We start from the raw sequence: 13748 nt of genomic DNA, 5'->3' as shown, positions 1-13748 counted from the left end.
CTGGTCTCCGAGATATGCTAGGGACTGTCAGTTGATTGAAAATGTCCAAAGTAGGGCCACTCGACTGTAGCCTGCTCTTCAGCACCCCAGCTACCCTGAGAGATTAGAGCGCCTGCATCTATCTATCTGTCTATTACTAAGCAGCGGCAACCACCCAGTAAGGTAATTATCATTATTGTAGTCGGGGAAGTACTTCGTCTATATTTTTTCAAGTAAAGTTTTCTGAGTTTAGGGTTTAATTAATTTGAACAGTTTTATATTATTCTTAAATAAAAACAAATGTTTTAGCAATATTAAAGTATTTTTTGTGATATAATTGAGTAAATCAGTAATGTTGGCCGCCCTGATTCGTCAACCCATGGCTTTTTCCCACGCTGAAGAATTTTGAGTACTGTACAGTACAGTATTCTTATTTCTATTTCTAAGTTTTTCCTTATTGTTACTTTTTAACTTACGATATAATTTAAGTGACCCCCAAAAAATTATTAAAATCTGTATGTACGTTTAAGTTTGGATTTATTTTTTAATCTTCCTGACGGACTATATAAAGAGGTGATTCACCACCGGCTCGCAGTATTCATCGAGACACAGAGGGAGGAGGTGCTGCCGGTCGTCTTTCTCACCTGACCGGTGCTGGTTTTTTGTTAAATCAATAGTAAGTTTTATTTGCAGTTTATTTATAGTGGTTAAATCTATACTTGTGCAAAGGTCAATATATTAAGGTTGTTTATTTGTCGATTTTGGACCAAGTGGTTTCAAAAGGAAATAATTTAAATGGACCTTTAAAAAAATACTGAAGATGCACAAGGCAGTTAATTTATTACGAACAAGCATAGGTTAATGGCCGTTCACGCTCGTAAACACGTTGACTAGTTACTCCGAGAATACTATTTTGGCTTGTGCTTTTATTTAAATTAATGAAATATGGTTTAGTTTTGGTCACCGTACGTAAGACTTTGTGAATACTTTAGTAACGTTCATCATTCTTTAGTAACGTTCCACATACTTAAATAACGTTCATCATAGTGTATGTTTTGGTCTTACATGTTACAGGATTGATTTAACTTATGTATTGAAAGTATGTTACAAGTATTTTTTACAAGGTTTTTCCTTTCTTTACAGATGACGGATCCAGTTGGTTGTTACTGTTGTGTTAAGGGCCAGTTTGCTGCCTCAGTGGTCGTCAGTACAGCAGCTCATTTATTGAGGTAAGAAAGTTTGTTCTATAGTGAAATGAAGAGTTTGCCATCTTAACTGTGGTCTAGGGTCGGTCGATCGCGTCCGTACACAAGTACTGGTTGTTACACTGTTGGCATGTCATAGCTGTTACACTGTTGACATGTACTGGCTACGTACTGGTTCTGTTACACACTATTGGCAAGTACATTACTGTAGCCACGAAAGAGCTCACACTTGGTGCCCAGAGTTTTCTGGACTTGTGGCATAAATATAAACTTGTATTGTCACACCTTGCTTGCCTATAAGCTGGACAATGGCATAAACCAATTGGCTTTCCTTTACACAATATGCCGATTTTTTTTTTGGGGGGGGGTTTAACTCTAAAACGGATTTTTCCCCCATGGAAATAAAGGTCAAATTTGATTAAATCTCGCCAAAATATACACAGGATAAACTAATTTCTAAACTACTAGGGCATATTGGCTGAAACTGTAATTTTACCCTTGTCTTAATTTGTCCAGTACATTGTTCCCAGTAAAGTTATTACAGGTAACTACACTTGTATTCTATATAAACTTTATACCTAGTGAAGGTGGATTACCTCCGTCATAATGGTGGAAGTTAAAGTTTTTTAATTGATATTTATTAAACTTTACAAGGGACTTTGTATACCTGTAGTTGTAAAAAAATGCAATTTAATGTTCTGGGTTGATGGCCTGTTGATGTTTGTAAACATTCGTTGGATTGGTCCGACTCATAATTGCAAATGTTAGTTTCTTAAAATTGTAACTTAGTTTTGTTTGAGTTACTCTTGTTTTTTAAAGTTGTGGCCTTCTTTCAAGAAATTGGGGAAAGTGTTAATGCTACTATGCCTTTCTCTTAGCAACAGCTCTAAATATAATAAACATCTTTCACTAACAGATAGCGTGCATAATGTTCATCAATAATCTAGTACTGTACAGTTATATAAAACATTGTAGGGGGCAGTTAACCAGTATAATCAGGGGGATGACTACATAATACTGTACACTGTATCCAAGCTTAATTGTCGAAAAATCAGTGGTATTGCATAAGAGCTACGGTAAAATTAAGGTTGTGTAACTGAGTTTTCTCCACTTTTCATATTTGGTGCTTAAGTTCTGCTGTGTAATGCTTCATTTATGCAGTAAACTAGTTCACAGGTGTCCCTCAATTTACTAAAAAAAAATTGTTCCTGGAAATGCATTCATTAAGTGAAAGTAATTTATATATTACTTTATTATTACAGTATTTTGGGGGTTAAGTTCCTGAGGGAAAATCTTTACATTCATGTTCAGATAAAAGTGGCCTCAAAATGGGATTTGTTTGCTTTTGTATAGTGTAGACATTTGAAACTATTGTTTATCAGGCATATGTACTGAATATTGGGGGATACCTGCATTGATGTAGCATGTACTGTACTGTATATAGGCAGTGTACTGTAGGTATACTGTTTATTTTTTTATTTGTACAGAAGTTGTAATAATTATTCATTCCAGGATGATGACTTGAAGATGGAGGATGCAAGAAATGATAGTTTTCTTCTGGTGAACTCTCCCTGCACTGCACCAAAAAACGTCAGGTTGGGTACAGTACATGGCTTCTCTCATTGTGGTTTCTTCACTAAACTCTCGATAAAGTACAGTAATTGTAACCCATGGACTGCCTTGTCGTTTGTCTCTTGTTCCAAGTGTAATTTCAATGAAGTATTCTACAATACTAGGAATTCACTAATTCATATCGGCTACACATCAATATTTTGTGGGATAATCATTATTGGGAAACAAATTATTAGCTGATGCAATTTTGATGTCTGTTTTGGGTTAAGAAATTGCTAGGTAACATTTTTAATACCTGCAAGATACAGTAATTACGGAAACCAGTTAGTCTGTTCACTTCTGGAAATGTCACTCTGCCACTGATCATTGTCTTAAGGTTCTGATTGGATAACATGGCAATAACCTCTGTGCAGGTCTGTCTACAGCACTTAATTATACGGTGATGAATATATTATCATGCCAGACAAAGTAGCTTTTATTTCACCTGAAGAGAAAAATAATCTGGTAGAGACTGTCGCCGACGAGAAATATTTTTAAATACTGTAGCATCGTAAAAGTACATTAGATATTTTATTTGCCGATATTATCCCAAATTAGAAATAAGAACGGCTTGGTACAGTATCATAACTCATAATGAACAAGATGGGTTGTTGAGGTTGGAGACGAGTTCTTAACAAAATTAGTCAAAATGTTAAATAACTCCCTTTGAAAATTATATTTTATTAGAGAATGAGTAAATAATGAGTAAATGTTCCAAAATAGGTCTTGAACATTAGAAAAAAGTCAGTGTTGCTTAGCAATATGCGGGTTTTCCATTAGTCTCTAACAAGAAGTAAACCTTAAGCTGATGCAGACAACTCAAGCCAATAAACAATGGCTGTCATGAGGAGATTTTAATATCAATAATAAAGGAATATCAATTTAGTAACACTTGCTAGTTAATTTTTTCTGAGCTTGGTGAAGTTTATCACGGTTGCCTCGCTCCTACTGACCTAAAGCTCCCCTGCCTCGACCCTTACTGCTTTCATTTTCACGCCCATAGTAATTTCTTTCCTGGGCACTTTGGCTGGTTTTCCAACACCAGACCAGATGGTGGCTGGGTTATTTAACATGAACAGACTATTAACAGTAAGTACTGTATATTGGAACAAGCTTCAAGAAATCTGTAAGTCTATTACTAAAGCTGAGGTACTTGTGAATAAGTTCTCTACCATCAGAGTAAATTGCTTTATTTAAATACAGTACAACTGTACTGTATTCTATTCAACTGATATTTTGCTTTGTTTATTGTCTGGCTTTGCTGGTGAGGCTATATATAATAGTGACATAACCGTTTTACCTGCATGATAAAATTGACCTAAATTATAAAAAATCTGTTCATTTTAAATCTGGCGGCAGATTATTGGGAAGCTTTGAATCTGGTTGTGAATTATCATTAAGGGTGCATTACTAATTTATTGATAGTTCAATTACTGTACTAGATTAAGTGGATTAATGTGGTACTTCCATAGAGGATAAAACCTTCAGTTTAGGGTCATGTTATACAATACTGTATATTAGGATAAATTAGTTTTGTGAAAATATCTTGCTTGAAACCTTTTATAGGTAATAACTTGGGACTTTACTTCCAGTAGGTTCTGGACCTTATTAAGGAGAGGTGTGCACTCTGCTGTACCACTCATCTTGTACTGCTGTACCAGGATGGCAAGTGATTCACAACACAACTAAAGGAAGCAAGTGCCAAGATACAGCCCAGACCCAGCCTTCCACCCCTCCTCTCTACCTCAGGTAAAGAATATTATAACAAGTTCAGTTGATGTAAAAATATACAAAAAACAAGATATTACATATAAAGTGGCCTCGGAATGATCACTTACAGGGGAGTAAAGTTAATTTATTGGCCTGTCAAAATGAACTTTTCCAACACTCGGATTGGAATTTCTCTGCCAGTTTAGCCTTAAAACCAGAGACAGTCAAATTGCTCCGGGCTATTCAATGACCATACTAGATTTATTGGTGCTATAAATTTCAAGACAAAATAAAGAGTAATGGAGAAATTATACTTAAATTTATATCTAAGAGAAAATGTGTGAAGGGTTTAGAATATGGAAAGGGGATTGTGGGGCTACAATTGATGTACAGTCTTGGTCAAAAGTGTTGAACACTTGACAGTATTTGGCATGTAAGTACCTGAAGATCTTGGGTATTAAGTAGAGTTTTATCCTATTTTGTGGTTCAGGCATAATATGATTAGTGTTATTAGTATGTCCCAATCATATAACTCGGAAGTAGATGACAGATATTGCTAAGTGTTCAACACCTTTGACCCCGACTGTACCTATGATCCTTGATTGATGACAGGAATGTCATAACAATTGATCAAAGTTAAAAGCCCCAAAACTGGACAATGGCAGTAACTTATAACTTCTCGACCAATCGTTTAATACCTCAAATTTATAACCCCAGTAAAAAATTATTGGTCTTGTTAATGCTTGACTTTAATTCAGTAATGTACATAAAGTTACCTACAAGATGTGTACTCTAAGTAGTTTATAAATTTGGTCCTCAAGTGTTAAGGAATTTTGTCTAAAACACTAAAGTACATTTTGTCATTAATATAATTAAAACATTTTTATGGTTAAAAAAATTGAATATTAATTTTACATTTTATTTTGTACAGAAATGTTCTGAACACTGGAGTGCTGTGCTGCCCTAGGCTGTGCTTACTGGCCACTGCCCTGTACTTGCTGCTGCCCTAGACTTCCCTGTACTTGCTTGCTACTGCCCTGGACGGCTCTGTTTGCAGGTGCTACACGTCTCTGGACGGCTTCCATGTTTCAGCGTATACACAAGTTCTTGACTATTCTACTTGTGTGTGTTGGCTGCCATCCAGACATGACTGCTCTCCTGACTGTTTCATGTTTGCTGCCCTGATGGTTCTGCTCATATGCTGGCTGCCGCCTGGACGGTCTTTTTTTTTGCCTGTGCATGGCTACGCCCTGACGGCCTCTGTTATGTTCTCTGCAGCGTCTGACTACAAATTTATGAGGCTATTGTTTCCAATAATAAATGTCTAGAAATGTCATTGTCTTTATTAATCCTTTTCTAGCATTAGTATACAGAGTACATAAATAATATACAGATGAAAATAAAGAAAATCAAAAATAAATAAATATATAAAATATATATATATATATATATATATATATAATAAATATATATATAACAATAAATATATAAAAATAATATACATATATATATATATACTATATATATATACAGTATATAAATAAAATATATATAAATAAATATATAAATAATATATATAAAATATATAAATAATATATAATATATATATAAATAATATATTTATATAAACAAATAAAACAAAATATATATAAAAATAAAATAAAAAACATATAAATTAACTAAAATTAAAGAAAATAACAAAAAACATGAAAAAAAATTGCTAAAAATACAAAAAATAGCTAAAAATACAGAAAAAATGGCTAAAAATAGCAAATTTTGAGCGAAAAATGGCGAAAAAATTGCCTTATTTTTATCCTTAAGTGTTTTTTGAGTTTGCCATTGCCAGGACTAACGTTGAAAAAATTTGGTAAAGGATAATCGGAAGAGTCTCCGGAGGAAAACTTTCAAATTATCATTCACCAATAATATTAAAAAAATACAAGCATAACGGACTACCTGGACGTGGGAAGAGTAACTCAGTAGGGGCCCAGTGAGTTGCTCTCCCCAGACCAGGTAGTCCGTTATGCCTTATAATACACAGATGCCAAGCTGGAGCTCTTAAGAATGCCACAAATGTTTTACCTCTAAAACCACACAAAAATTTATTACTCAAAATTTGCCCAGGAATAATTTAGGCCATTTTTGGACAAAGAATATTTTAAAAGATATATTTTTGGACTTAGAATATTTTTAACAATGAATTTTTGGACATAGAAAATTTTAAACAATGAATTTTTGGACTTGGAATATTTTAAACAATGAATTTTTGGACTTAGAATAATTTTTGGACATAGAATATTTTAAACAATGACTTTTTGGACATAGAATATTTTAAACGATGACTTTTTGGACATAGAATATTTTAAACGATGAATTTTTGGACATAGACTATTTTAAACGATGAATAAATTTTGGACTTGCAATATTTTAAACGATGAATTTTTAGACTTAAATATTTTTAACAATGAATTTTTGGACTTAGAATAATTTAAACGATGAATTTTTGGACTTATATTAGTTTAGCACATCTAGACCTTAATTGATAAATACAAAAATATTTGGCATAATCAGATTTAATACATCAAAATAATTCTGACATTTCGTTGCTACTATAATATGCAGTCTACTGGGGTATTTACACTGTACCCTCGTTAAATAGGATCGCTGTAATTCGTATTTCGGTTTAGTTCGTACGTTTCTCAAAAAATTAATTAAACGATTTGAATTTGGAATGAATCTGAAATAACTGAGTGGTTCAAAAAGTTGCCTTGGCTGTCATATACAATATTATATTTATAATTATTGTGCAAATATAAATAGTTTTAAATGATAATAAATAATGCAAGGAGATCGAACGATATTCATAAGTGAATTGCTAATCGAAGTAAAACCTCATTGGAGATATAAAAGATGAAATTTTGGAGCTGGTTTGACTATAGTGCATTTTTTATCAGCTGAGAAGAGATGCCCCGCCCCCTCCTCAAGAGTTACAGCTGATTGGCTGTTTCAAATCTGTTCGATTTCGTTCTGAAGTAATGATGTACAGTATTTCTAAATGAGTTTATTCATGATGACCGTTTCTGACGAGAAAGATATTTAGCTAAATTATATAAAGATACATACATTAATTATTTCAAACTTAAACACGTAGAAAGTTTATCAGAAATATTATATAAGAATTAACTGTTAAACTCTGGTGGCAAATTGACGCTTTCGGAGGACACATTTAATATATACTTATTTTTACCCACAATAAGACACAAATTACGTATGTCTTCTCAGATGGGAAAAAACACACTATAGGTCCCTCTTCTGCCAACTAACACAACAAAACAAGGGAGAAACACATGGAACAAAGGAACAGTCTCCTGAGTTAGGTAGGTTGGGGATTAATCTTCTTGACAGCAATGGACCCCAGACCTGATCCTCAATACTATTACACTTTATAGATATCATCAAAATATTATCAGTTCACCTCACAGTTAGTCTTACATTTATTTATTACCGTATTATTAACTTTATTATTTCTGTTTGTACTGTACACTTAAAAAATATTTGTTTGTACAGTAATTATAAATAGAGTATTTTATGTGGTAGTCAAGGCTTGGTAACTGAGTATGTTTGTTGGTTGATATAATGAGGAACAATCTGAACAAATTGAACAGAAAACAAATGAATAATGAACACAAAATGAGAAATTGTCAAATAATGTCAAAATATTCGGAACTCGGTTAGTTTATATTTTCAGTAATTTGGTGGACCACAAACTACACTATACCCTCATTCAGTTGACAAAAAGAGACTCTGGGTCACCCGAATTATTGAGAATACAAATTAACCGAGTTCTGAATATTTTGACATTATTTGACAATTTCTCAATTTTTTGTGCTCAATTATTCATTTGTTTTCTGTTAAGTTTGCTCATATTGTTCCAAGCAACAAACATACTCAGTTACTATAGCAGCACCAACATTTCTTTACAACCTGTCCTCATGTCATTCATTGCCTACCTCTAACTCCTGTATCTCTTGACCCAGTTAGTTTCCTCCTTTCTCTCCTGAACCATATCAGTTTAGCCTCCAGGTACTGTACTTCTCTCTGTTTCCAACCATCTTCTACGTCTCACACAATCTTCTTTTCTCTTTTTATCTCTCTCTCTCCACTTCATCATTCCTGCCATCAACCACACTCAACGGAACATCTTTCATTTTGGCCCAGCGTCTTGGTACACTGTCCCTCACTGGCGGTTTCCTAGCTTCTCAACTCACAAGAAAATGCTTCCTTTACATTCAGTTCCTTCATAATTCCCACACTCTCCTTCTTGGAACATCCACCTTCTTCCTCTCCCTCCATCTTTAAGTAACACACACACAAGCAACCTGTTCTCATTTCCTGACCAAAATGTAGCCAATCTGGGTTTCTGTGCCACCTGCCTTAGGCCTACATCGTCAGCCTACTTGCCCTATTCTTAAACACATGTTACATACCATCCCCAAACTCAAGTGTTCTTTCACCTTCAGTATTCCTTATTCCAAAGCCTTTCCCACCACGCACACCTTCCTTACCCAGCGCGACAAATTTGGACAATAAAAATAGTTTGTTTTAATGGAGATCACTACATTATAAACTGTTTATCTCCTAAAACAACATTAACTGGCATGATTATAACAGAATAATTGCCGCTTAAGTCACACAACAGATTTTACGGCAACATTAAATGACGCTGAACTAATAAGATAGAATTCTTTAACGAACAATAAAATATATTTACGGTTTAGTTTAACCTAAATGGTATATATATGTGAAGTACCTGAACGGTTCATCAGTTTCACTAAATCATATTAATTCTAAAGTCCTTAAAAACACAGAAGAATATAATTATGTTCTTTAATTTCAAATCATATTGTGATGGCATTCTAAGTTCAGGTAAATTTAAAAGATAAATTTAGCCAAATTATACCTCGATAAACAGTGAGAAATAAAGGTGTTCTGGTTTATAATTAAAATAAGACAAATTGTCAATCTTCCAGAGCCACAGCTAAACACCTCATTTTAATATTGACCTCCACCTCACACTGGCTCACACTACAACAGAGTAACACCTGTGATGAAACAACATTATCAGGGAAAAGATCAAAATATTTACATACACTAGACCACTTTAGATAGATAGATATACATTTATTATGTAAACTTATTATATAAATTTACAATTGGTTCAACCTGCATATAGACAATGTAGGTATACAGTTCAGCATGTATATAGCCAATACAGGTATACAGTTCACCATGTATATAGACAATATAGGTATACAGTTCAGTATATTGTATTAGCCTCTGTCACATTAATATGATATAAATATGAGCTAAGGACATATATTCATTAAATACATTCAATCACCCAGACTATTGAGTATACAGCTACATAAGGATTTGTTCTGTCACACCTCCTAAGGTGTACAGCCCATAAACATTTATTCTGTAACACTTCTAGGGTGTACAGCCCATAAACATGTGTTCTGCCACACCTCCTAGGGTGTGCAGCCCACAAACATTTGTTCTGTCACACCACCTAGGGTGTACAGCCCATAAACATGTGTTCTGTCACACCTCCTCGGATGTGTACAGCCCATAAACATTTGTTCTGTCACACCTTCTAGGGTGTACAGCCCATAAACATTTGTTCTGTCACACCTCCTAGGGTGTACAGCCCATAAACATTTGTTCTGTCACACCTCCTAGGGTGTACAGCCCATAAACATTTGTTCTGTCACACCTCCTAGGGTGTACAGCCCATAAACACTTGTTCTGTCACACCTCCTAGGGTGTACAGCCCATAAACATTTGTTGTCACACCTCCTAGGGTGTACAGCCCTCAGTGTGGTAGGTTATTTAGTTAATGACCTGTTGAAGTGTGGTTACCTTCAAACCACGAGTCACCAGACTCAAAAGAGTTCAGCCCAGTTCACAGCCCGACACAATGCCCTAAAGTCGTGTCATGAGACCAGCTCTCCGGGCTGTACCTCTCTCTAAATATATCAGCTAATTACAAGCCAATAGCTAATGCTCATTAGTCTGTCAATACCAAATAATTGTACAGACATTACTACCCAATATAACTATTAAATCAACACGTGTGTTTTCATTAAACCAAGGAACAACGAGTGAAGAGAACATCACCTGTGTGTCTTGTTTAACTTACAAGCTAAGATAATTACAAATACAACCCAGGACAGATGTGACGATTAAACTATCAACCAATCTACGACTGTATCAAAGGTGAGATGACCCGATATCTCACTCAGCTGTATCAAAGGTACCAGCGACTAACCTACACTCGTTCAGGCAAGTGTTAACAAGCGAGATAGTTTGGTATCTTACCACAGCTAAAACAATATAGACAATGCAGGTATACAGTTCACCATGTATATAGACAACACAGGTATACAGTTCACCATGTATATAGACAACACAGGTATACAGTTCACCATGTATATAGACAACACAGGTATACAGTTCACCATGTATATAGACAACACAGGTATACAGTTCACCATGTATATAGACAACACAGGTATACAGTTCACTATGTATATAGACAACACAGGTATACAGTTCACCATGTATATAGACAACACAGGTATACAGTTCACCATGTATATAGACAACACAGGTATACAGTTCACCATGTATATAGACAACACAGGTATACAGTTCACCATGTATATAGACAACACAGGTATACAGTTCAGTATATATTGTGGAAAATGTATAATTCCATGTAATAATTGTGAATTGTAAATAAAACCTGGTAACAACTTGCCCCGTGGAGCCTTGAAGCAACTATCCTCATTTATTCAGTGAGCATTATAGAGGAACAGTCCTTAGTGTTCCTGACCTGCATCTGATAATGGCTGAACCACATCATCAAGGTCAAAAGTAAGTAAAAAAAAATGGCTTTGCAATAAACCATCAAGTGCCGTTGAGGACGTCTGTGTTGTGACCTTCTGAATAATGCCAAGTTAAACCTTTTAAGGAAGGTCTTCACTCCCTGCAGTAGTTTGTAACAGGTGGGTCAGACCTGCACAGTACAAGACTCACACCACCGACTTAACACCAAAATATTTATCATTGTCACCTCAGAGATCCACTACATCTTCACACAATAATAATTCTTGCCTTTTCCACAATAAAGGCCAGAGGGAAGATGGAGTGGCAAGAGAAGGCCACCTTATAGTTGTGTGAGATCAAGACTCATTTATCAGTGGCATTAATGTTAAAGCTCACTATGGCCGAGTCAACATTAAATTAGGATTCACCTTTGTATAATTTAACGTAGCAACGTCGTAATTACCAGTAATGAGCCATTTGGGGAGTTGGTCTGTTAAAACTGTACAGTATGGGAGGAAACTGTAGTATTGTACCTGCAGAAAACCTGCCATGTTTGGTAGTGAGGGTAACATCTGTCCCAGGCTGGGGAATGAACCCAGGACACAGAGATGCACCACTATAGATATACAGTACAGACCAACTCCTGATGTATCTGAGAGACAATCACCAGTGTTTTGGGATAAAAACAATTAACAATATTTTCTTGGTTCTATATCACTAAAGTGGTCTAGTTGGTGAATATATTGGACATTTTCCTGCAAATATTTGTATTCCAGGTATTAATCAAATGCATTGTCAACTGTCTATCATGGTTAGTACAGTAGTTCTGTCTACAGTACATATAAGACAGATATACTGTAGACAGATGGACAGAAAGATGTAGAGAGATATACTATATTTCCCACCATATAAGACATATTTTTAACCTAACAAATGTCTCCATAATTCACCCTACATCATATATAACTGTATACATATACACCAGGCCAAGCTGTGTTATTGTTAATTTTCAACTCGTAGTTTTGGGTAGATATACGTAGTTTTATTCACTTTTTTAACAGTTACATGCATACACAAGCTTTCCCAGACTTAGTCAAAAAATTATTATCAAAAGGTAAAAAAACACACAATAAACTTTTATTACGTCGGCAGGAGTCAGCCCACGAGGGGGGAGCACACCCCTGTCTCACACATCTTTATTGAAACAGTTGTCAAATGGCATGCAGTATTTTTTCTTTCCTCTTATTTATTATTATTATTTTTATTCATTCCTCACATTGGCGAGGGTCAACTGTACTGTACAGGTTATGGAACACATTGCAATTTTTCTCATTTAAATATTTGTTCCTTTTATGTAAGTTTAGTTTAGGTGAACTTTCTTGAGACTATAAACCTTACATGCTATATCTGTGGTTGCCTTTAATATGGTGAGAAATACAGTACAGTAGTATAGATAGATAGAGAGATAGATAGATAGATAGACAGATAGATAGATAGATAGATAGATAGAGATAGAAAGATAGATAGATAGAGATAGATAGATAGATAGCCTGAAAGTTAGACAGAAAGATAAAACAAAATCATCACCATCCAAATCATACAGCCATTTTCCACACCATCTCTTGCAGTCTGTCGTGTCAGGTTCTAAGATCATTTCCTACAATCTCTCTCCATGTCATTCTTGGCCACCTACCACTGGCTCTCCTCCTCACCACATTTAGACTCATACACCACTTAACCCAGCTGATCTCATCCATTCTCCCCACACTCCCGATCTCGGTCCACTTATACGTAAATCTTGGCCGAAACTCTCAATACCCAGCCGTCCTCTTAGCTCTGAACGGTGATTCTTATCTTTCAGTGTCACAGTACACATCCACCTCACCATTCTCATTTCAGCTCACTCAAGACTTCATATGTCATCCTTTTTAACTGCCCATGTTTCACGAATATATAACACCACACTTCTCACACCAGTTGTATACATTCTTCCTTTCATGTGATGGGAAAGTCCTTGTGCTGACAATAAAGACAAGAGTTCCCTAACCTTCCTCCAGCCATTTATGACTCTTGAAAATGAACAGCACCCCATCCAGCACTGATCATATCACCCAGGCAGCAGAACTCCTCCATGACTCACAACACAGCAGCCTTCAGCACCCCCTCCAGCACTGATCATGTCACCCAGGCAGAATTCATCCATGACTCACAACACAACAGCCTTCAGCACCCCCTCCAGCACTGATCATGTCACCCAGGCTGCAGAACTCATCCATGACTCAGAACACAGCAGCCTTCAGCACCCTCTCCAGCACTGATCATGTCATCCAGGCTGCAAACTCATCCATGACT

General features: G+C 35.5%; 1 long non-coding RNA gene across 2 annotated transcripts; it reads left to right on the top strand.

The window, feature by feature from the left end:
• Positions 1-558: 558 nt before the first annotated feature.
• On the top strand, positions 559-5555 carry LOC121856086. Of its 2 annotated transcripts, none has more exons than XR_006086888.1 (5): positions 559-655; positions 1123-1208; positions 2697-2779; positions 4391-4544; positions 5437-5555. It is a non-coding gene; the product is annotated as an uncharacterized LOC121856086 (long non-coding RNA). The 2 variants fall into 2 exon arrangements; XR_006086887.1 differs by having other exon boundaries at positions 4388-4544.
• Positions 5556-13748: the final 8193 nt, after the last annotated feature.

This window comes from Homarus americanus, unplaced genomic scaffold (genome assembly GCF_018991925.1).
Source record: "Homarus americanus isolate GMGI-L3 unplaced genomic scaffold, GMGI_Hamer_2.0 scaffold11628, whole genome shotgun sequence".
Lineage (NCBI taxonomy): Eukaryota > Metazoa > Arthropoda > Malacostraca > Decapoda > Nephropidae > Homarus > Homarus americanus.
Note: the sequence above shows the minus strand (reverse complement) of the source record. Positions and strands in the feature narration are given on the sequence as shown.